The sequence below is a fragment of the Anabrus simplex genome, chromosome 3 (genome assembly GCF_040414725.1).
Source record: "Anabrus simplex isolate iqAnaSimp1 chromosome 3, ASM4041472v1, whole genome shotgun sequence".
NCBI classification, from domain to species: domain Eukaryota; kingdom Metazoa; phylum Arthropoda; class Insecta; order Orthoptera; family Tettigoniidae; genus Anabrus; species Anabrus simplex.
The window spans coordinates 512,935,106-512,959,420 of NC_090267.1; the positions used below are offsets into that span (position 1 = coordinate 512,935,106).

Here is a 24,315-nt window from a genome sequence, read left to right on the forward strand (position 1 = left end):
ACGTATCTGCGAGCAGTTACACATTCAAACGCGAGGCGAATATTCAAACTTATATATAAAGACGGATGCACTTTCATTAGCTGATATTTTCGAAAATTTTCGCTGTGTTTGCAAGAAACCTACAGCCTCGATTCATGTCAATATTTTACAGCGCATAGCTTAAGTTGGGATGCCATGTTAAATACACGCAAGTGAATTTGGAACTGCTAACAGATATCGATATGATGCACATTATAAAATCGTATATTCGAGGTGGCCTAAGTCAGTGTATGCGCGGTACTCTAAGGCAAATAATAAGTACATGCCGAGTTTTGGCACTAGTCAGGAATCTCAATATATTGTTTAACTCGATGCTAACAATCAGTAGGCCTATGGGGGGGGGGGATGAGTCAGCATCTACCATTAAATAGCTTCCACTGGCTAACGCAGTGCGAAATTGATGATTTACAGCTGCACACCCTAGACGATAAAGCTAATAAAAGCTATTTTCTTGAAATTGACTTACATTTTCCTAATGATTTACACACTTTTCATAATAACTTACCGCTCCGCCCTGAAAATATGAAGTCTCCGTACATCACATCAACAACAAGGATGCTAATCGCTAATTTGTGTGACAAATCTAAGTATGTCATTCATTATCGGAATTTGAAACAGTGTTTGCAGCATGGTTTGAAGTTAACCAAAATTCATCGCGTACTAGAATTCAATCAGTTACCGTGGCTAAGACCCCATATCGATCTCAACAATGATTTAAGAACAAATGCAGGGAACGAGTTTGAGAAATATTCCTATAACCTTATGAATAACAGTTTTTGGTAGGACTATGGAAAATGTTGACAAACGCGTTGATGTAAAATTGATTTCAAACTGGGAAAATATTAAGCAAAGGTATGGTGCTAACCATTTAATAAGTAAACCGAATTTCCATAGCTGTACTATTATACATTGAAATTGACATGGTTATGAGAGTATTTACAGGTAGTAGTAAGGATGTGAATCTTACCCGGAGGCCCCGGTTTCGATTCCCGGTCAGGTAAGGGATTTTTACCTGGACCTGAGGGCTGGTTCGAGGTCCACTCAGCCTGCGTGATTAGGACGGTGAGATAGCGGCCCCGGTCTAGAAAGCCAAGAATAACGGCCGAGAGGATTCGTCGTGCTGAGCACACGACACTTCGTAATCTGCAGGCCTTTGGCTGAGCAGCGGTCGATTGGTAGGCCAAGGCCCTTCAAGGGCTGTAGTGCCACGGGGTTTGGTTTGGTTTGGTTTGGTTTCGTAAGTATATGAAGGAAATAGTTTATAATAATCTGGTAAGACTGCATTGATAGCTTGGTTCTGGTGTATGGAACACTCACAAATATTACTTGATACAAGAACTGGAAATGATCTAAAAGAAAGCAGACCGAGCTCAACAGCTGCAGTCGCTTAAGTGCGGCCAGTATCCAGTTTTCGGGAGAAAGTGGGTTCGAACCCCAATATCGGCAAGTAGTATAAGTGGGAGAGTTCTGGAACCTCCCCCTCGGGCACTCCTCAGAGGCCTCTTCCTCCTCCTCCTCCACAGGCCCCTCCGCAGAGGCCTCCTCCACACGGCGGGAAATTTGAATTTTGGCGGGAGATTTGAATTTTTGCTAGTATTATAAGTGGAGAGTTCTGGAATTTCCTCCTCCTCAGGCCCTCCTCAGAAGCCTCCTTCTCCTCCACTGGCCCCTCCGCAGAGGCCTCCTCCACACGGGCGGGTAATTTGAATTTTGGCGGGAGATTTGAATTTTTGCTAGTATTATAAGTGGAGAGTTCTGGAATTTCCTCCTCCTCAGGCCCTCCTCAGAAGCCTCCTTCTCCTCCACTGGCCCCTCCGCAGAGGCCTCCTCCACACGGGCGGGTAATTTGAATTTTGGCGGGTGATTTGAATGTTTGCTAGTAGTATAAGTGGAGAGTTCTGGAACCTCCTGTTCCTCGGGCCCTCCTCAGAAGCCTCCTCTTCCTCCACAGGCCCCCCCGCAGAGGCCTCCTCCACACGGGCGGGAAATTTGTATTTTGGCTGGAAATTTGAATTTTGGCGCGAGATTTGAATTTTAAACTAAGCCACGTGCTTTTTTTTGACAGCTGTCAACCGCCATCTTGCATCCCTAACCTCAGTGCTGCTATCTTGACGGGGCTCGACGTTATAGTTACCAACTTGAGCACGTGGTGGCGGGCAATTTGAAAAATTCTACGTGCTTTACAAAGCTACGTGCTTTTTTGACAGCTGTCATCCGCCATCTTGCATCGCTGACCTTAGTGCTGCCCTCTTTACGGCACTGCCGGCAATTTTAAAAATTCCACGTGCTTTTTGACAGCTGCTATCTTTAATTAACAGAGCACCGTGCTGCCATCTTTAGCTGCTACATTTGAAATGTGGTGTTGGCAATTTTCACGTGATTTTTTTGACAGCTGTCATCCGCCATCTTGCATCCAAACCTCAGTGCTGCTATCTTTAGCTACTACCTTCGAAATGGGGTGGCGGATAATTTCGACGTGCTTTACAAACTCACGTACTTTTTGACAGCTAACAGCGGCCATCTTTAATCAACAGAGCACGGTGCTGCTATCTTTAGCTACTATCTTTGAAACGTGGTAGCGGACAATTTGAAAAACTCCTCGTGCTCATCAAAGCCTCGTGCTTATTAACAGCTGCCATCTTTAATCAACAGTGCATCGTGCTGTCCTCTTTCCTACGAACTCAGGGTCAAAGCAAGCAGCCTCTCTGCTTGCAAAACGGAAGTGACTTAGCAAAAATATACACAACTGTAAAATCCCCAGTCCTAGCGTTAAGAAGGGCATCCAGCTGTAAAACAGATTCTTGCTATTTAAAGTCCCAGTGCTTGTGCCAGGAAGGGCATCCGGCTGTAAAACAGATCCTTGCGATTAAAAACACCGATCCTTACAGTTTTGGCGTTAAGAAGGGCATCCGGCTGTAAAACATATTATTGCGATTTAATATCCCGGTTCTTGCGTCAGGAAGGGCATCCGACCGTAAAACAATAACAACATGCTTTAATTGTATGCTGTGCTTTTAAAATATGCGCATGAAGTGAAGTAAAACACTGGATACTGCGGTTTAAAATCCCCAATCTTAGCTTAAGAAGGGCATCCGGCTGTAAAACAGATTCTTGCGATTTTAAGTCCCAGTTCTTGCGCCAGGAAGGGCATCCGGCTGTAAAACAGATCCTTGCGATTTAAAACCCCGATCCTTAGACTTTTGGCGTTAAGAAGGGCATCCAGCTGTAAAACAGATTCTTGCGATTTAAAACCTCGATTGTTGCGTCAAGAAGGGCATCCGGCTGTAAAACAGATTCTTGTGACTTAAAATCCCGGTCTTGTTACGTCTTGAAGGGCATCCGGCCGTAAAACGGATTCTTAAGAAGAAAGGGCTAGGTGCGGGGAAGCGGCCAACCGCCTCCTAGGATTTACAGTGTAGTTCAAACGCCGTCATTTTGGCGTTACGCCTTGGGGGTAGGCTATGTGCTAGCACTGGACTGTAGTAAGCTAAATGTTGAAAAGCTGTAAGGGCATATCTGTTGGATGCACCAAGTCTGAGATGCGTAAGTCCTCGGGACAAGAAATATCGTGTGTGTGTGTTTTACTGAAACGTTGTTGTATTTGCTGGGGGAAGCGATCTGCTTCAAGGCGGCGAGGGCGAGCGCACACTGGCTGGAATGTAGTGCATCAGCGAGTTTCGCCCGGTGCAAAGTCCATCGCACGCTTACAGCCTGTGCCATAAGTAACAGCAGCAGACTTCAGGCCTGCTCTCTCTGGCTGGGTCGGGCTGAGTAGCTTAGTTAGTTCAGGCGCAGGCTTTCTAACATAGCAGCCTAGTGTCGGCAGAACTATTGAGGGACTAAAGTCTTGCACCTCGGCGTCTTCGAAAACAGCAGGTTCGATCCTAGCTCAGTCTGAAAGTGCTCGGAAGACTTTCAGAGGGACTAAATTACAGCACCTCGGCGTCCCCAGGTTCGATCGTAGCTCTGTCTGGTCGTGCACGTCAGAACTTCTTAGGGACTAAATTCCGGCACCTTGGCGTCGCCAGGTTCGATCCTAGCTCAGTTCGGTAGAGCTCGGAAGAACTTGTGAGGAACTAAATTACGGCACCTCACCGTCTCCGGGTTCGATCCTAGCTCAGTCTGAAGGTGCTTGGTACAACATCTGAGGGACAAAATTCCGGCACCTCGGCGTCTCCGCGTTGTTTTCACCCTAGCTCAAAGGTCGTAAGAGTTTGCTAACAGGCAGGGGATACCGTAGATGTTGGCTCAGCTCAGTGCCCGAAGATCGCTTTTCAACTCAGCTCAACTCCTCGTTTACGCTCTCCAAGATAACAGGCAGGGGATACCGTAGATGTTGACTCCTTCTGTTTTTGCTCAGCTCAGTGCCCGAGGATCGCAGCTAATCTTGAGGGACTAAATTCCGGCACCTCGGCGTCTCGTGTTCTCACACTGGCTCGAATGTCGTAAGAGGTCGCTAACAGGCAGAGGATACCGTAGATGTTGGCTCAGCTCAGTACCCGAGGATCGCTTCTTCAAGTCAGCTCAATGCTACGTTTACGCTCTCCAAGATAACAGGCAGGGGATACCATAGATGTTGACTCCCTCTGTTTTTGCTCATCTTAGTGCCCGAGGATCGCTTTGTCAACTCAGCTCAACGCCCCGTTTACGCTCCCCGAGATAACAGGCAGGGGATACCGTAGATGTTGACTCCTTCTCTTTTCGCTCAGTTCAGTGCCCATGGTTCGCTCCTTTTAACACACAAGGCCCAGATCAGCGCCCTGTTTACGCTCCCCAGGATAACAGGCAGGGATACCGTAGATGATGGTTCCTTCTCTTTTTTGCTTAGCTCAGTGTTCTTCTAACACATAAAACTCGGCTCGGCGCCCCGTCTACGTTCCCTAAGTTCAGAGCTCGAGGATTGTGCGCTGGCCTTCTGACCCTTACATAGCAGGTTCGATCCTGACTCAGTCCGGTGTTTCAGACTAATGTCGGTAGATTTACTGGCAGAACTCCTAAATTCCGGTACCTCGGCGTCTCGTGTTGTAAACATAGCAAGTTCGATCCTACCTCAGTCAGCTTCGTGTCGTTAAAACATTTGAGGGGCTAAATTCCGGTACCTCGGCATCCTAAAAACAGTAGGTTCGATGCTGGCTCAGCCCGGTAGTATTTCAAGGTGCTCGGTAAATTTACAAAGAACTCTTGAGGGGCTAAATTCCGGCACCTCGGCGTCTTCGAAAACTGCAGGTTCTATCCTGTGGCTCAGTCCGGTAGTGCTCAAATACGTCAGCTTCGTGTCGGAAAAACTCTTGAGGGACTAAATTCCATCACATCGGCGTCTTGTAGGGGATACCGTGGATGATACCCCTTTCTTTACGGCCCGTTGTTGTTAACTTAGAGTCGCTTCTTGTTAACAACCCTTCTTGGGATACTTACACGGGAAGGAAGAAGGGCTTTTGCTTACTTTGAAGGCCTGTATTTTTCCCGACCGCTTAGAAAGTCAGTGCATACACTTTTGTTACTACTGTTGTGCAGACGTATGCAGTTTGCTTCGCTGCCTGGTAACAAGTCGCAGTCCACCGGATGTAGTCTGTGTGAAACGCATAGCAGTTGCAGTTCCCCGTGTGCATATAAGGAATGTACTTAATTCCTGTACTTTGATTCAAGCTCATTATCGTCCGCTGTCTAGTAGTAAAACAAAAGGTAAGATTAATTCTTTGATTATTATTATTATTATTATTATTATTATTATTATTATTATTATTATTCGATATTTTTACGACTTTTTTGTTTCTAGAGAAAATTATTCCAGTAACCATTCTTCAGTTTGCAGTCTTCAACTTAAAGTAAGCCTAAACTCTTCGTTAGTGTTAGGCAGTTCTGTTGATAATCTAACTAACCTTCACGCTCTTTATTTTCCTTTCCTTACATCACTATGTGCTACTCTTAGGCAGTAATATCTCTATTAATAATTAGTTATTCTCTTCAAACCTTAAACTGATTTCTGTATCTGACGGTTATTAATTGAATTAATTGAATTTCCGTTTATTCTAGTTTTTAACATTGCGACTCTAGAGGACATTGAGTTAACAAATTTTTAACAACAGCGGCAACACCTTGATCGATCGTTATCTACAACAGTGCTTCTACTTTTTTTTAGGTATGGAACATTCATCTCTCTGTTTACTTCTTCTAACTTTAAATTTACGGCAATATCTAACCTACTGAACTTTACAACTATACCTCCGTTACTTTTACATTCAATCTTGTAACTTCAAACTCGCGATAATGTCTGACCTCTGTAGGTTGAAACTTGGTTTCTTCCAAACATTACAACTTTCGTCTAATCTCTACTGATAAATGGTTGTTCTCTTCAAACCTCATGCTGGTTACTGTATATAACCGTCATTAATTGAATTTTCGTCTTTTCTACCTTTTAACCTTGCGACTCGAGAGGAGGACATTGAGTTGACACATTTTAACAAAGGCAACAACACCCTCATCGATCGTTATCTGCAAGAGTGCTTCTACTTTGTTAGGTATGGAACATTTATCTCTCTGTTTGCCTCTTCTAACTTTAAATTTACGGCAATATCTAACCTCTACAGGTAACAACTTGCCTTCTTCCAAACTTTACAACTATGAGTGTCTCCATTACTTTTACATTCAATCTTGTAACTTCAAACTCGCGATAATTTCTGACTTCTATAGATTAAAACTAGGTTTCCTCCGAACATAGCAACTATACATAACCCTTTACTCTTTTATCTAATCTCTATAGATAAATGGTTGTTCTCTTTTCAGAATTTGTTACAGACGCTTTTCACCTAAACACTTTATTCTACTATTAGCAGGGAGAGAGGACAATATGTTCCCCTGCGAGCAGTGTGAGGCTACGTTTACAAGACGGGATAACCTTGCACGTCATATTAAAACAAAACAGCCTTGCATAACATCAGTTTTAGGTAAAGCTTGTGGGGGTATTTCGCTAATGTAGAGCAATACCAGGTTCACTTAGTAGAAGTACATCAGGTATCTACTTGCGACTATAACCCTCAGGCTATGCAAAGATAGCCTGTAAATACTGATGTAGATGTAGAAAGCTGTAGTAACAAAAACCCAAGTAAAATGAAGTTACTGAAGAACTTCAAACTATACACTGCGAAGACTGTAACACTAATGTACCATCTTCACAATTGCAGGGTCACCTACGGAGTAATGCACATAAAAACAATGCTTATAAAAGTGCTAGTAATACAAACATCGAAAAATTAATACTGCATTTAAAAGTAGGATTTTCAGTTGCAGAATTCGTACTAGTCATAAGTTTCAAAACACCGAAAACGTTTTAAATTGCGTTAAACCGGATGTGCAAGAACTTCTTAACAAAACTTTGTCTTAAATTCGAACGTTTTTGTGTTGTATATTAAGAGCACAGATGAAAGTGAAATAACTGAAACTAAATCATTTAATACCAAGAATTTTTTAGTGAGTGAGTCAACTAATTTCAGTGATGTATTTAGGGATATCTCGATCGTTATTTCAACGAAGAGCGAGGAATTTGAAAAAGAATCAGGGTGGGCTTTAGTTGAAATTGTGAATCTAGACGTTAACATCAATAAGTACAATCCTTTGCGAGGATCTTCATACATCGAGCTGTCGACATGGATTAAGCGAAATAAAGCTGTTGTGAACGTTCAAAACGATCACGAGGCGTGTTGTGTCGGCTTTAAACCCTGAAACAGAACATCATGGTGTCCTCACACTACGCGCTTTGAACAACTTAATAATATTAGCATTAATGTGTATGGTGTAGACAAAACATCTGTAGTAGGTCCTCTGTATTATACATGTAATAAGAAGAGTATTCATGTTAACTTACTGTATATCGAAAACAGTGAGAATGGTCACTTTTGTTGGATTAAAAATTTGAGTAGACTTGTTGGTAGTCAGTTGTCAAAACGTAATGGTAAAAAGTGGCTATGCGACGGATGCTTACAGTATTTTAGAACTGAAGATCAGTTAACAAACCATTCTAAGAATGACTGCAATCACGTATGTACAGAGATATTTACTACAGGCTATAATATTTTGAAATTTAAGAATTATAACAAGGATTTCGTCATTTACGCAGACTTTGAAACCATCCTGAAACCATTCAGCACATGCGCGCCTAATCCAGACAACTCTTTTACTAATACTACACACATGCATGTCCCGTATAGCTTCGCCTGTTATATCAAGTGTAGTTATGATAGTACGCTGAACAAGTTAGAGCTGTACCGAGGACCTGATGATGCTAAAGTATTTTTAGAAAGACTTGAATGTGATGCAGTACGACTTAGCAGTATTCTAAATACTAACATTCCTATGAAGCCGCTTACCGAAATTCAGTTACAAAACCATGAACGTGCTACAAAATGTAGTATTTGTAATGGTGAATTTTCTGAAAATGACCCTAAAGTTTTCGATCATGACCATTTAACTGGCTTGTACAGATGCCCTGTTCATAATACCTGTACTCTTGAGTACAGAGTTCCAAAATTTATTCCTGTAGTTTTTTTTACATATCTGGTTACAACTCACATTTTACTATTTCACAATTTGGAGCTTCAGATGAAAAAATAGATATAATCCCTCAGAACATTGCATTTATAAAGTCTGTAAAAGTAGACGATGAACATACTATAAAATTGAGATTTCTTGACTCGTTTCTCTTTATGGTGAGTAATTTGCAGCCAGAACATTTTACAGAAATTCGACGTGTTTTTCCTGAAGAAAAGCAGTTTAATTTAATTCGGCGTAGGGGTGTCTTCTGTTATGAATATATTGACTGCTTAGAACGCCTCGAAGAATGCGCCTTACCTACAAAACAATAATTTTACAGTTCGTTGAATTCAGCTGATATTAGTGATGATGACTATTTACATACACAACGTATCTGCGAGCAGTTACACATTCAAACGCGAGGCGAATACTGTAACTTATAAATAAAGACGGATGCACTTCCATTAGCTGATGTTTTCAAAAATTTTCGCTGTGTTTGCAAGAAACCTACAGCCTCGATCCATGTCAGTATTTTACAGCGCATAGGTTAAGTTGGGATGCCATGTTAAATACACGCAAGTGAATTTGGAACTGCTAACAGATATCGATATGGTGCACATTATAAAATCGTATATTCGAGGTGGCCTAAGTCAGTGTAGTGGGCGGTATTCTAAGGCAAATAATAAGTACATGCCGAGTTTTGACTCTAGTCAGGAATCTCAGTATATTGTTTATCTCGATGCTAACAATTAGTAGGCCTATGTGTGGGCGATGAGTCAGCATCTACCATTAAATAGCTTCCACTGGCTAACGCAGTGCGAAATTGATGATTTACAGCTGCACACCCTAGACGATAAAGCTAATAAAGGCTATTTTCTTGAAGTTGACTTACATTTTCCTAAAGAGTTACACTCTTCTCATAATAACTTACCGCTCTGCCCTGAAAATATGAAGTATCTGTACATCACATAAACAACAAAGATGCTAATCGCTAATTTGTGTGACAAATCTAAGTATGTCATTCATTATCAGAATTTAAAACAGTGTTTGCAGCATGGTTTGAAGTTAACCAAAATTCATCGCGTACTAGAATTCAATCAGTCACCGTGGCTAAGACCCTATATCGATCTCAACAATGATTTAAGAACAAATGCAGGGAACGAGTTTGAGAAATATTCCTATAACCTTATGAATAACAGTTTTTGGTAGGACTATGGAAAATGTTGACAAACGCGTTGATGTAAAATTGATTACAAACTGGGAAAATATTAAGCAAAGGTATGGTGCTAACCATTTAATAAGTAAACCGAATTTCCATAGATGTACTATTATACATGGAAATTTTGTTATTATACAGATGAATCGTGTTTATGTTAAGTACGACAAACCTACCTACATTGGCTTTGCTGTACTTGAATTAGCTGAAGCACTGATGTATGAATCCCATTATGATTATATGATGAAGAAGTTCGCTCATAATGCGCAGTTGCTCTACACAGATACCGATTCGTTTATTTACCAAATCAGAACTGATGACTATTACAGACTTAGGTGGATTTGATACTAGTAACTATCCTGTAACTAATGATTATAATCTACCACTAGTAAACAAAAACGTTCTAGGCAAAATGAAAGACGAATGTGCTGGAAATATTATCGATTTATTTGTAGGTACTAAATCCAAATCGTATTGCATAATGCTCTTAAATCAACTACAAATAAAGAGATTGAAAGGAATTGAAAAGGATGTAGTTCAGAATGAGCTAAGTTTAGAAATTTATAAAAATTGTATTAATAGTAATCCACCTATTTTACATAAGCAAATGGCTGTCATTAGAAGCAAGAAGCATCGGTTGTACACTTATTTAATTAATAAGGTAGCCCTTAATAATGAGGGCTACAAACGGTTTGTCATTCCAAACTCTACCAACACTCTAGCCTGGGGGCATAGTAGTATTGATAGGTACTACTTCACATAAAGGAGATGTGTGTGTGTAAATATTATGCTAGAGCTGTGTACTTTGTAATATGTACGCTACGCTGTCTTACTTCAAATATACCTGTACATATTGTATAAAGATAGTAGGGAGGGAAAGGTACACTAAGAGTGTAGTACAGCGAATGATTCAAGTTTAAACTTGTACATATCAAAATTAGCAGAATTGTATTATTATTTAGGAAGGGTGAGGTACGCCGACATTGTAGGATGTACATATGTGAAGCAGAAATGACTACAGCAAATGATTTAAGATGAAACTTTTACATACAAGATGCAATAAATAATGTACAATTGGCATATTCTTTTATTTTAGATTAGGTATTACCTCCTCCTTCTCCCGCTCCTTTCTCTTAAAAGTTTTGTTCATGACTCGAAGAAGAAGAAGAGTAACTATGTTAAGAAAGAAGGTGTTCAGATTTGTATGTTATCGTCCCAGAATAGCAGCTGAGTAAGTATGTTGAGAAGGGAAGAGGTATCTCTCTATACAGTGTTTAATTGTAGTCTTGCAGTGCAGCGTTCTACATCATCGAACTATAGTATGCGATTCAAGTCATAATATGTATTGAACAGCAGTATGTTTTGAAGTCTAAACATGCACTATGATGTTATTACTGAAGCACGTGTAACACTCTTGCTTTTGCAATGCATGTTCGATAGAGATGTGCCTTGACAGAGGAGGAGGAAGAGCAGAGCAGCTCAGTAGGTATGTTGAGAAGGAATATTTTTTCTGAACAGTGTTTGATTCCAGTCTTGCAATACAGTGTTCTACAACATCGAACTATAGTATGCGATTTTGTGTTCTCAACACTTGTTGTAATATGTTTTGAACAGCAGTATCTGTTCAAGTCTAAACATGCATCCCTGCAGCTACGCGATATGCGCACTGCCTTATGCATAAGATCGCGTTGTGCCTTGACAGAGCAGGTAGAGGAAAAGGAGGTTATAACAGCCGCTATCTTGCGTAAGCTGTTCAGAATTCTAGTCTTATTTTTTTTTTCTCTTAGAACAAATATATCCCCAGACATGTTGTATCGTGTATCGTGTTCTATTCTAGTCTTGTTATGTTTTAATCACTTTTTAGTGTTCTGAACACATCAATCAATGTTCTAATCACATGTTGAAGTTAGCGACAACGAGTACATTGTTCGATTCTAGTCTTCTTATGTTTCAATCACTTCTTTTGTGATCTGCAAGTCTAAACATGCACAATGATGTTATGGCTGCACACTCTTGTCTTCGCGATGCATGTTCGAGTGAGCTATGCCTTGACAGAGGATGAGGAGAAGATAGAGTAATAGGGAGAGGAGGAGGAGGAAGAGGAGGAGGTGGTGGTCATAACAGCCGACGCTATCTTGTGTAATTAGCGTCGGGAAGGGCATCTTGTCGTAAACTAAGGATAGCCCCCTTCAAGATGGTAGATAAGAGGTTAGGTTCGCGAATGCACTGAAGTTTTACTGTTTAATGATGTTAGCTAACGGAATTTTTCAAATTTCCCACTACCACGTGCTTAAGGTGATAGCCGTAAAGATATCAGCACGGTGCTCTGTTGATTAAAGATGGCAGCTGTTAAAAAGCACGTGAAATTTTTCAAACTGCCCGCTACCACATTTCAAAGGTAGTAGCTAAAGCTGGCAGAACGATGCTCTGTTGATTAAAGATGACCGCTCTCAGCTGTCAAACAGCACGTGTGTTTGTAAAGCACGTGGGAATTGTCCGCCAACATATTTCAAAGGTAGTAGCTAAAGATAGCAGCACTGAGGTTTGCGATGCAAAATGCCGGATGACAGCTGTCAAAAAAACACGTAGATTTTAAATTACCCGCTTATAAAGTTAAGTACCGTAAAGAGGGCAGCACTGAGGTTAGAGATGTAAGATGGCGGATGACAGCTGTCAAAAAAGCACGTGGCTTTGTTGGCTCTTAATTAAAGATAGCGTGGAAATTGCCGCCACCACATTTCAAATGTAGTAGCTAAAGATGGCAGCACGGTACTCTGTTAATCAAAGATAGCTGCTGTCAAAAAGCACATGGCATTTTTCAAGTTGCCGGCAGTGCCGTAAAGAGGGCAGCACTAAGGTTAGCGATGCAAGATGGAGGATGACAGCTGTGGAAAAACCACGTGGCTTTGTAATGCACGTAGAATTTTTCAAATTGCCCGCCACCACGTGCCCAAGTTGGTAACTATACGGTCTAGCCTCATCAAGATAGCAGCACTGAGGTTAGGGAGGTAAGATGGCTGATGACAGCTGTCAAAAAGCACGTGGATTTGTTTACAAATTCAAATTTCGCGCCAAAATTCAAATCTCTCGCCAAAATTCAAATTTCCAGCCTAAATTCAAATTCCCCACCCGTGTGGAGGAGGCCTCTGCGGAGGGGCCTGTGGAGGAGGAGGAGGCCTCTGAGGAGGGCCCGAGGAAGAGGAGGGTCCAGAACTCTCCACTTGTACTACTAGCAAAAATTCAAATCTCCCGCCAAAATTCAAATTTCCCGCCCGTGTGGCGGAGGGGCCTGTGGAGGGGGAGGAGGAGGAGGAGGCCCCTGAGGAGGGCCTGAGGAGGAGGAAGTTCTAGAACTCTCCACTTATACTAGTTGCCAAAATTCAAATCTCCCGCCAAAATTCAAATTTCCCGCCGTGTGGAGGAGGCCTCTGCGGAGGGGCCTGTGGAGGAGGAGGAAGAGGCCTCTGAGGAGGGCCCGGGGGAGGAGGTTCCAGAACTCCCCACTTATACTACTTGCCGATATTGGGGTTCGAACCCACTTTCTCCCGAAAACTGGATACTGGCCGCACTTAAGCGACTGCAGCTGTTGAGCTCGGTCTGCTTTCTTTTAGATCATTTCTAGTTCTTGTATCAAGTAATATTTGTGAGTGTTCCATACACCAGAACCAAGCTATCAATGCAGTCTTACCAGATTATTATAAACTATTTCCTTCATATACTTACGAAACCAAACCAAACCAAACCAAACCCCGTGGCACTACAGCCCTTGAAGGGCCTTGGCCTACCAAGCGACCGCTGCTCAGCCAAAGGCCTGCAGATTATGAAGTCTCGTGTGCTCAGCACGACGAATCCTCTCGGACGTTATTCTTGACTTTCTAGACCGGGGCCGCTATCTCACCGTCAGATAGCTCCTCAATTCTAATCACGTAGGCTGAGTGGACCTCGAACCAGCCCTCAGGTCCAGGTAAAAATCCCTTACCTGCCCGGGAATCGAACCCGGGGCCTCCGGGTAAGATTCACATCCTTACTACAACCTGGAAATACTCTCATAAGCATGTCAAGAGATCTATAGCCCTTATTTAGAATCCCGTTTATGTTATTACCCCAGATAAGATCTTTCCTTATATTACCACGTATGTACTTAAAGTGATCCCAGTGAGTTGATGGCGTCCCATTAGCACACTTCCCCCAGATGTACGTCGGGGATGCAGCCGCTTTCCAACACTATTGAATATATATATATAGATGAAGTAATCAGAAATTGGAAACGAATTGTGCACTCTGGAATAAAATTGAACACAGACACATACATAAATACTATGCACTTTGCAGATGGTCAATTTATCCTGCAGGATGATGAAGATAAACTGTAGAAATTAATACATCGGTTAAACACCATTTTTAAATTTTATAATTTCGGCTATCCAGAACGAAAACCAAAATTATGACAGGGCAAGGGAAGTATCGTGTCAGAGCGAATATAGTAACTGACAATCGACCAATAGAACAAGTCTCAAATTTTAAGTACCTTGGTTGTGAAATATCTTTTAATGATGATGACGAAGTGAAGAAAAATCTTCATCGATATCAACATACGTGTGGGACAATTCGCCGAACACTGAAAGGAAAAGTAAGAGAAGATACTCAACTTAAATTCTATAAGACTAGGGCTGTACCAACTTTGTTATATGGAAGTGAGACAAGGGTGGATAAAACAAGCTATAGGAATAAAGTACAATCTTCTGAAATGAGATTCCTAAGATCAGTAAAAGAATACTCCCTGAAAGATAAAATACGAAATGAAGAGAGAAGACATCAATTAAATATATTCTGAGTGAATGAAAGAATATTCCAAAACAGGATAAATTGGAGGAAGCACCTTCTGAAGATGAATCCCAAAACTTGCCCTGGAAGACCATCCTACGGGAAGAAGAGATATTGGTCGTCCTATGAAGAGATGGAATGAAATGTGAGGTCAGAACAGGCTATTAGCTAATCCATGAAGAGTAAGTAAGTAAGTAAGTAAGTAAGTAAGTAAGTAAGTAAGTAAGTAAGTAAGTAAGTAAGTAAGTAAGTAAAACTCAGAGGTTTTCTCGTCTTTGTGAAACTTACAACCTGACTCTTTACCACATTTACCATCATACCATTGGCTGCTGTCGATCTCACAACATTGTCGAGATATTTTTGCAATCGTTCACAATCTCGCAACTCATTTACTACTCTATACAGTAAAACATCATCCGCATCAAGTTCCTTACCCATATCACAAGAAAACACAGAAGTTCAATAATACAGCTTTGCGAGATCCGTGTCTCATTAATGATTACAGAATCAAAAAGCGCTTCACCGACTTTCATTCTTTGAGTTCTCTTCTCGAGAAATTCAGCCACCCATTAATTCCTTGGTCAATTACCACCTACACTTCCCCCAGAAACCAACTGATTTTCTGGGTGTCTTAACATGTGTCCGACCGGGCGAGTTGGCCGTGCGGTTAGAGGCGCGCGTCTGTGAGCTTGCATCCGGGAGATAGTGGGTTCGAATCCCACTATCGGAAGCCCTGAAGATGGTTTTCCGCGGTTTCCCATTTTCACAGCACGCAAATGCTGGGGCTGTACGTTAATTAAGGCCACGGCCGATTCCTTCCAACGCCTAGGCCTTTCTCATCCCACCGTCGCCATAAGACCTATCTGTGTCCGTGCGACGTAAAGCCACTAACAAAAAAACATGTGTTCTACTGTATCATTCTGTCTGTTCTTCTGGTCTTCAAGGCGGTAAGCTTGAGTGATTAAGAGACCCAAAACCTTGTAAACCCGAATAGGGCTCTGCGTAACAAATTTCTTTGGGTCGGTTCTGGTTACTGGGATCGAAAAGGTGGAAACCTCTTCAAGAATCGCCAGCCCCCCTTCCTCCCCCCACCACTTCACTCTCAACCCAATAATTTACTCAGATGACCTCATAACTACGTAATCACTGTTGTTTTTTACCATCAGCGCCTGGAGAATCACCCACTCTAGTTATTGCTTTAGTGAACAAGAGAACTGCTTTCACACGTAACAGTGAATACAATGTGAAAACAGTGAGTAGAGCGGTTCTAAATAAGCACTCATCTGGAATAGCACAATGCTACTTTTGGAGTACCGTATTGACACATGGTGAAGTACCAGCCACAATAACCCCAGTTTCTATTCGGGAATGCTGTCACACTGTAGGTGTCTATTAAAGAGCTGAGTCCCAGGCGAGGCTCCAGGATTGGGAGCGCGGGTTGGCATTAACGGGGCTCCAAGCTCAATCTGATATACGTCGCACCGACACAGATAGATATGGGAGATGAAAGGGCTATAGTACTTGTCACGTTAGGCTGTACACTAAAAGGCAAATATCTGTTTTCTTTTTTTTTAATGGCCAACTTGACTAGTTACATATTGAAATCATAAGACATAACCATCAACAAACTAACCTCAATGTAAGTATCAATAATGGATGTTCCCTTAAATGACAACAAATGATCACTCAACGTTTTCAAGCCTAATGAAGAATTAAGGAAATACACACACATACACTCTCTCTCAATTTAATGTTATTGTAGTCGGTAAAGAAAAATAGGTCTCAGAACATATGCTATGTACTTTTTACCTTGTCCTATAAGTTTCCCCATGAATGAGCCAAATATTTCAGGACCTAATGTGTTTTGAACGGCCGTAGTTGGAAACGCCGGTTACGTCATACTGCTCTCGTGTAGTAGAGTACAGTAGTAGACTATAGTGGTTGTTATCGAAGGCCAACACACGTCGCTAGGCAAGTAGGGGTGGGAGAAGCGCATGCCAGACCACTCCTGTACTCGAAAACCGGTCTAGGGTACTCTGTGAGAAGTACACGCAATCCTTACCGACGTATCCACACTTGTACCTTCTCATGTTGCCGCCGAGTGTTATTTTGTACTCGTATAAACATTTTTCTATAAACGTAATTACAGTTATTCGGATTTGTTTGGACACATTCGTTAGTTGAAATGCACCGGAGCTCATAACGTAACTCATAAAAAATACCTAAGGCTAATTCGTTTTAAAATTGTCAGGCTTCAGTATTATGGCCGGTAGAAATTCAGTCTTGACTACGAGCTACGACAATTAAAACAGTATGTGAGGCGCAATATCCGTACCAGCGCATACATGAGAATCAGAAGTTGTGTAGTTGTGTGTGATTTATAAGACGTCAATGACATTACTCACTGCAGGAGCGTAGCGTGGTTTCCTACTTAGAGGAAGCTGTCAACTAAAACATGTTATTGAAATACACTGAAGAAAATGGACATTTCAACACCCAGAAGGAGTAGTGCTACACTGCTGCAATTGAACATACAGGACGAGTGCTCGGTTGTGATTCGATGATTACATTTTCAGGGCCCTCTGACCGAAGGTTTGGACAACAATCAATACAGGATGTGCCCACCACGAGCTGCAATACATTGATGAATTCGTCGAGGCATGGAGTCAATAAGGCCCTGGATCGCTTTCTGAGGAATTGTGGTCCACGCTTGCTGCACTGCAAGGGGCAGTTGTTCCAGAGTTGTGGGTGGCTGAGGACGTTTGGCCAGTTGTCGACCCATCATGTCCCACACATGCTCAATAGGACTGAGGTCCGGGGATCTGGGGTGCCATTCGAAGGTTGTGATGTCGTGGAGAGCTTCTCTGGAGATGCGTGCAGTGTGAACCCGGGCATTGTCCTGCTGAAACATCCCATTAGCAATGTTCGCTATCATAGGGACAACCACTTAATTGAGTACCCTATCAACGTACTGTCGAGCAGTCGTAGTCCCTCAACAAGCACTAATTGCGATTTCACATTAAAGCCAATAGCTCCCCAGACCATAATGCGTGGTGTTGGCCCTGTGTGCCTCTCGACAATAAGATCTGGGTGGCCCCTCTCCCCGGTACGTCGGTGTACACGATTCCGTCGATCACTGCGGGCAAGACAGAAGCGCGATTCATCACTAAAGACGACGCTATGCCATTTGTCGACCGACGTCGATCTTTCTCGACACCAGGCCAGCCTTACACGTCGCTGTCGTGGGGTCAATGGAACACCTTCTGCAGGGACACGGGGTCGTAAGCCAGCTGCACGCAGGCGATTACCAACTGTTTGTTGTGTAACGTGGGGTGCCACAGCTGCTCAAATTTGCGCTGCTGTTGCATGGGGTTCCATGAGTATACTTCCTTTCGCGAGATGATCGACCACTTCATTGTATCTTATTCCACTGTGTCCTTTTGTCCACAGGAAGTAGATTTGACTACCGAACGTTTTAGCTTCTTGAATTTGTTGAACTAGATCATAAATGTAAGGATTTATGGTACTGTTTTGAGTTGGATGTTGCAGGTTTTCTAAGACGCTTGTCGCGTCGGTGAGGATGAGTCGGACCTATGGGAGTAATGGAGTCCCACTCCCATTTGACAGGCGAGGGACTCCTTGAAAACAACTTAGCGAACGAAATGGAATTCGATGGGGAGCTATCAATATTAATGGGGGTTATGGAAGAAAGAAGGTAGAACTAGCTGAGTCAGCAAAGAGGATGCATCTGGATGTGCTAGGAGTAACTGATATTCGGGTAAGGGGAGATAACGAGGAAGAGAGAGGAGATTATAAAGTGTACTTGACGGGTGTTAGAAAGGGAAGGGCAGAGTCTGGGGTAGGGATCTTTATCAGGAATACCATTGCACGCAACATAGTTTCTGTTAGGCACATAAATGAGCGAATGATGTGGGTAGATTTGTTAGTGGGAGGATTTAGGACAAGAATTGTGTCCGTGTATTCACCATGTGAGGGTGCAGATGAGGATGAAGTTGACAAGTTTTATGAAGCATTGAGTGACATCGTGGTCAGGGTCAACAGCAAGGATAGAATAGTGCTCATGGGCGATTTCAATGCGAGAGTTGGGAATAGAACTGAAGGATACGAAAGGGTGATTGGTAAATGTGGGGAAAATATGGAAGCTAATGGGAATGGGAAGCGTTTGCTGGACTTCTGTGCTAGTATGGGTTTAGCTGTTACGAATACATTCTTCAAGCATAAGGCTATTCACCGCTGCACATGGGAGGCTAGGGGCACCAGATCCATAATAGACTATATCTTAACAAACTTCGAATTCAGGAAATCTGTTAGGAATGTACGACTTTTTCGCCGATTTTTTGATGATACAGACCACTATCTGATCTGTAGTGAACTAAGTATCTCTAGGCGTAGGGTAGAGAAAGTGAAATCTGTCTGCAAACGAATGAGGGTAGAAAATCTCCAGGACGAGGAAATTAGACAGAAGTACATGCATATGATTAGTGAGAAGTTTCGAACAGTAGACAGTAAGCAGGTTCAGGATATAGAAAGTGAATGGGTGACATACAGGGATGCTGTAGTAGAAACAGCAAGGGAATGCCTAGGAACAACTGTGTGTAAAGATGGGAAAAGGCGAACATCTTGGTGGAATGATGAAGTGAGAGCAGCCTGCAAATGTAAAAAGAAGGCTTATCAGAAATGGCTCCAAACAAGGGCCGAGGCAGACAGGGATTTGTACGTAGATGAAAGAAACAGAGCGAAATAAATAGTTGTTGAATCCAAAAAGAAGTCATGGGAAGATTTTGGTAATAACCTGGAAAGGCTAGGTCAAGCAGCAGGGAAACCTTTCTGGACAGTAATAAAGAATCTTAGGAAGGGAGGGGAAAAGGAAATGAACAGTGTTTTGAGTAATTCAGGTGAACTCATAATAGATCCCAGGGAATCACTGGAGAGGTGGAGGGAATATTTTGAACATCTTCTCAATGTAAAAGGAAATCATCATGGTGGTGTTGCAAACGGCAAAGCTCATGGTGAGGAGGAAAATGATGTTAGTGAAATTATGCTTGAGGAAGTGGAAAGGATAGTAAATAAACTCCATTGTCATAAGGCAGCAGGAATAGATGAAATTAGACCTGAAATGGTGAAGTATAGTGGGAAGGCAGGTAGGCAATGGCTTCATAGAGTAGTAAAATTAGCGTGGAGTGTTGGTAAGGTACCTTCAGATTGGACAAAAGCAATAATTGCACCTATCTATAAGCAAGGGAACAGGAAGGATTGCAACAACTATCGAGGTATCTCATTGATTAGTATACCAGGCAAAGTATTCACTGGCATCTTGGAAGGGAGGGTGCGATCAGTCGTTGAGAGGAAGTTGGATGAAATCCAGTGTGGTTTCAGACCACAGAGCGGTTGTCAGGATCAGATTTTCAGTATGCGCCAGGTAATTGAAAAATGCTACGAGAGGAATAGGAAGTTGTGTTTATGTTTCGTAGATCTAGAGAAAGCATATGACAGGGTACCGAGGGAAAAGATGTTCGCCATACTGGGGGACTATGGATTTAAAGGTAGATTATTAAAATCAATCAAAGGCATTTATGTTGACAATTGGGCTTCGGTGAGAATTGATGGTAGAATGAGTTCTTGGTTCAGGGTACTTACAGGAGTTAGACAAGGCTGTAATCTTTCACCTTTGCTGTTCGTAGTTTACATGGATCATCTGCTGAAAGGTATAAAATGGCAGGGAGGGATTCAGTTAGGTGGAAATGTAGTAAGCAGTTTGGCCTATGCTGACGACTTGGTCTTAATGGCAGACTGTGCCGAAAGCCTGCAGTCTAATATCTTGGAACTTGAAAATAGGTGCAATGAGTATGGTATGAAAATTAGCCTCTCGAAGACTAAATTGATGTCAGTAGGTAAGAAATTCAACAGAATTGAATGTCAGATTGGTGATACAAAGCTAGAACAGGTCGATAATTTCAAGTATTTAGGTTGTGTGTTCTCCCAGGATGGTAATATAGTAAGTGAGATTGAATCAAGGTGTAGTAAAGCTAATGCAGTGAGCTCGCAGTTGCGATCAGCAGTATTCTGTAAGAAGGAAGTCAGCTCCCAGACGAAACTATCTTTACATCGGTCTGTTTTCAGACCAACTTTGCTTTACGGAAGCGAAAGCTGGGTGGACTCAGGATATCTTATTCATAAGTTACAAGTAACAGACATGAAAGTAGCAAGAATGATTGTTGGTACAAACAGGTGGGAACAATGGCAGGAGGGTACTCGGAATGGGGGAGATAAAGGCTAATTTAGGAATGAACACGATGGATGAAGCTGTACGCATAAACCGGCTTCGGTGGTGGGGTCATGTGAGGCGAATGGAGGAGGATAGGTTACCTAGGAGGATAATGGACTCTGTTATGGAGGGTAATAGAAGTAGAGGGAGACCAAGACGACGATGTTTAGACTCTGTTTCTAACGATTTAAAGATAAGAGGCATAGAACTAAATGAGGCCATAACACTAGTTGCAAATTGAGGATTGTGGCGACGTTTAGTAAATTCTCAGAGGCTTGCAGACTGAACGCTGAAAGGCATAACAGTCTATAATGATAATGTATGTATGTATGTATGTATGTATGTATGTATGTATGTATGTATGTATGTATGAATATATGTTTCTGTAGGAAGTTGGAGTTGACCATATTTTCTGTGAGTGAGCAATAAAATGCATACCCTGTTTCTTCAGGGGTTTTTGAGCCGTCGGTGTAGATCTGGACATAGTTGGACCAGGCATTGCTGACCAAAAATGAAATTGCATTGTTGAGGCTTTTAAACTCCTTCATATATTGTGGATGGTGATAACCCGAAGGCTTTCGAAGGGTAAGGTTATAGTCATATTGGAAGGTAAGGTTGATTGGACTTTTATAAATAAAAGGTATCTTCAGTTTGTTTTCACTGTAGCTGATGAGGAGCAATGAAAGCCAGCGTGGTTGGGACAATCGTCCCTCAGCGATGGCCTGTGTCAGGCTCTCAAATTTGTTCTGTAATATGTGTTCTGAATTGGAAGCTGTACGAAGTATGAAGACATCCGTAAGAACCTGACGACGTAGAGCTAGAGACATTATGTGGCATCAATCAGCAAAGCGTTCGTAGGAGTTGACATCATTGCACCTACACATAGCCTGACGGATCGGTGATGGGCTACATCCAATTTCTGCAAAGTGTGCTTTGGTGCGTTTCCGAAGAAAGAACAACCATAATCAAATATTGGGCAAACCGTACTCCTGTAGAGAATTAATAATATCGCTGGATGGGCTTCCAACCACGTACGTGTTACAGCCCGTAACACATTCAATGTTTCGTTAATCTTCGTTAGTATATGTTCGATATGTCGTCTCCATGTTAGTCGACTATCGAAATATAATCCAACCAGTTTTGCTGTTGAGACAAAAGGAGAGGTATATGGACCCAATCGAATATTCGTTGCCTCACATGTACGCGATTTCCTAGTGAAAATAATGACCGAGGGCTTTGATGGGGAAAGTGACAGGCCACGGTCTGAGGACCATGAAGAAAGGGCTATCGCAGCATCATTTAGTCAAAGTCTTGTTACCCAGAAGCAGGAAGATTTAGCGTAGATGCAAATATCATTGGCGTATTGGAGAACTTTAATATTTGGTTGGAAAATGTTTTCAAAATCTGAAGTGTACAAAGTATACAACAATGGACTCAAAACTGCCCCTTGAAGGAGGCCTCTTATTACAAAGCGTGGTCCAAACAGAGTATTGTCTTGCTCTCGAACATGAATGATTCGATGGCGGAGTAGATTATAAATGGCAAGGTAGTATCGAGCAGGAACCCCTAAGTTCTGAAGTTTGTCAATGAGGACCTCGATAAGAACGCTGTCATAGACTCCAGAAATGTCAAGAAAAATGGCTGTAAGGTATCCTTTCTCCAAAAATGTTCTCTCGATGTCAGTAGTTATGATGCTCAGATGATCGAGTGTGCTACGGGACTTTCTAAATCCGAATTGGGTTTTTGGCATCAGTTTGTTATGCTCTAACCACCATTCTAGTCGTAGTTTTACGAGACGCTCGAAAGTTTTAGCGACGCACGATGACAGGAATATGGCCCGATGAAACGATGGATCGCTAGGGTCCTTTCCTGGCTTCAAAATGGGAACGACAATTGAATGGATGAAAACCATAACGGTATAAGTGACATTTAAAAAAAATGTGTTATGTGCAGGATGTAACTCCGGGAGGATGTATCATTTCACCAGCAAGGAGATACAAGTGATAGCGGTAATATTCTGCGCTCTAGTGATGGGTGGTATAACTACAAATAGCATGGTTTATATGAGTGTTGAAGATGTTTAAATGCCTTTTTCTCTGAATGACCAAAGTGTTACTTATACCGTTATGGTTTTCATCCATTCAATTTGTGTGGTTCAATCTTCTGGAAAGGTTCTATTAACCCAAATTTCATTGAAGAGTTTCAGGAGCAACTTCTTTGAGTTCATTGGATGATATGAGATCATGCTGTAGTGTATGTAGTCATAGTCCGGAGCTGTATTTAAAGACTTTTTTAAAACAGTCTCGAGTTCATGCAGTGTGAATGGCGCCATCAGAATATATGGTGTGCTGCCGGTGCAAGCCGATGGTGTTATATGATATTGCGGGGCAGCAGTAAGAGGAGCAATGATGTTCGCAAATACTTCCGTGCACGAGTGGGCTGTTCGAGGCAGTGGGGGTTTCGTTTTGCGTTTTGTTATCATTGTCCAAACTTTCGAGAGGAGAGAGAGTCACAAAATTCTTTCCAGCTATTCTTCTTCCGTTCTTTTCAGAAACCGTTTGGTTTCAGCATCTTGTTTCTTGAAGGCTATGAAATTGTGACAAGTAGGAGATCTGCTGTAAATAGTAAAGCAGAATGTTCGCTCAGCTATCATCAGTTCCGAATCCTCTATGTGTGTTAAGAGAGATCTACCGCTTGCGTCCGTATATTCACAACCCCAGGTGGTATTGTGAGCGTTTAAGTCTCCGAAAAATAAAATTTTTGAACATTCAGGGTTCCACCAAGGTATCGTATACCCCCCAGGTTTGTAGATATTTCTTCTCTTCGGGATTGCTATCGAAGCGGCTACATTGATGCTTTCAATGAAATGATTGTATTTGTCCAAGACAGGAAGAGTGAGTGGAATAGTATCTAACAGATTTTCCACTGTGCGGCTATAAGTTACCCAGTCCGCTTTCTTCACGTTCGATATGGTTGTAGGATAATAAGTGACAGGAGTGACTGTGCTAGTGGGAATTATTTCAATGTGAAAATGATTGGATCCCATGGGGTATGGACGAACTGTCCATATCAATTCGTTGAAATTGATGAAGAGCACAGTGTGAGATCAATAGCTGATTTACATTGTTCGGGAACGAGAATTAAATTGGGGAGCCGTCATTTAATATCAACAGTTCCGAATCTTCTATGTGTGTTAAGAGAGCTCTACTGCTTGTGTCCGTATATTCACAACCCCAGGTGGTATTGTGAGCGTTTAAGTTACCACAAAATAAAACGGGTTCACTGAGCTGTGTTATGAACGCATGCCATTCTCGTGAAGTAATGATGTTCCTAGGTGGACAATACATTGATACTATGGTAATTTCTTGGCGGCATAAGGCGACTCGGAGTGCTATGGCGTGAAAACTTTCTATGTCACTGTGGT

General features: G+C 42.1%; 1 protein-coding gene across 1 annotated transcript in view; it reads left to right on the forward strand.

Moving 5' to 3' along the window:
• Positions 1-5,639: 5,639 nt before the first annotated feature.
• The window catches only part of LOC136867496 (uncharacterized protein YhiI), a 322,104-nt gene continuing 303,428 nt past the window's right edge, over positions 5,640-24,315 (forward strand). The window contains exon 1 of the mRNA XM_068227104.1: positions 5,640-5,721. The gene's annotated coding sequence lies outside the window, so the exon portion shown is untranslated. The remainder of the gene's footprint in view (positions 5,722-24,315) is intronic.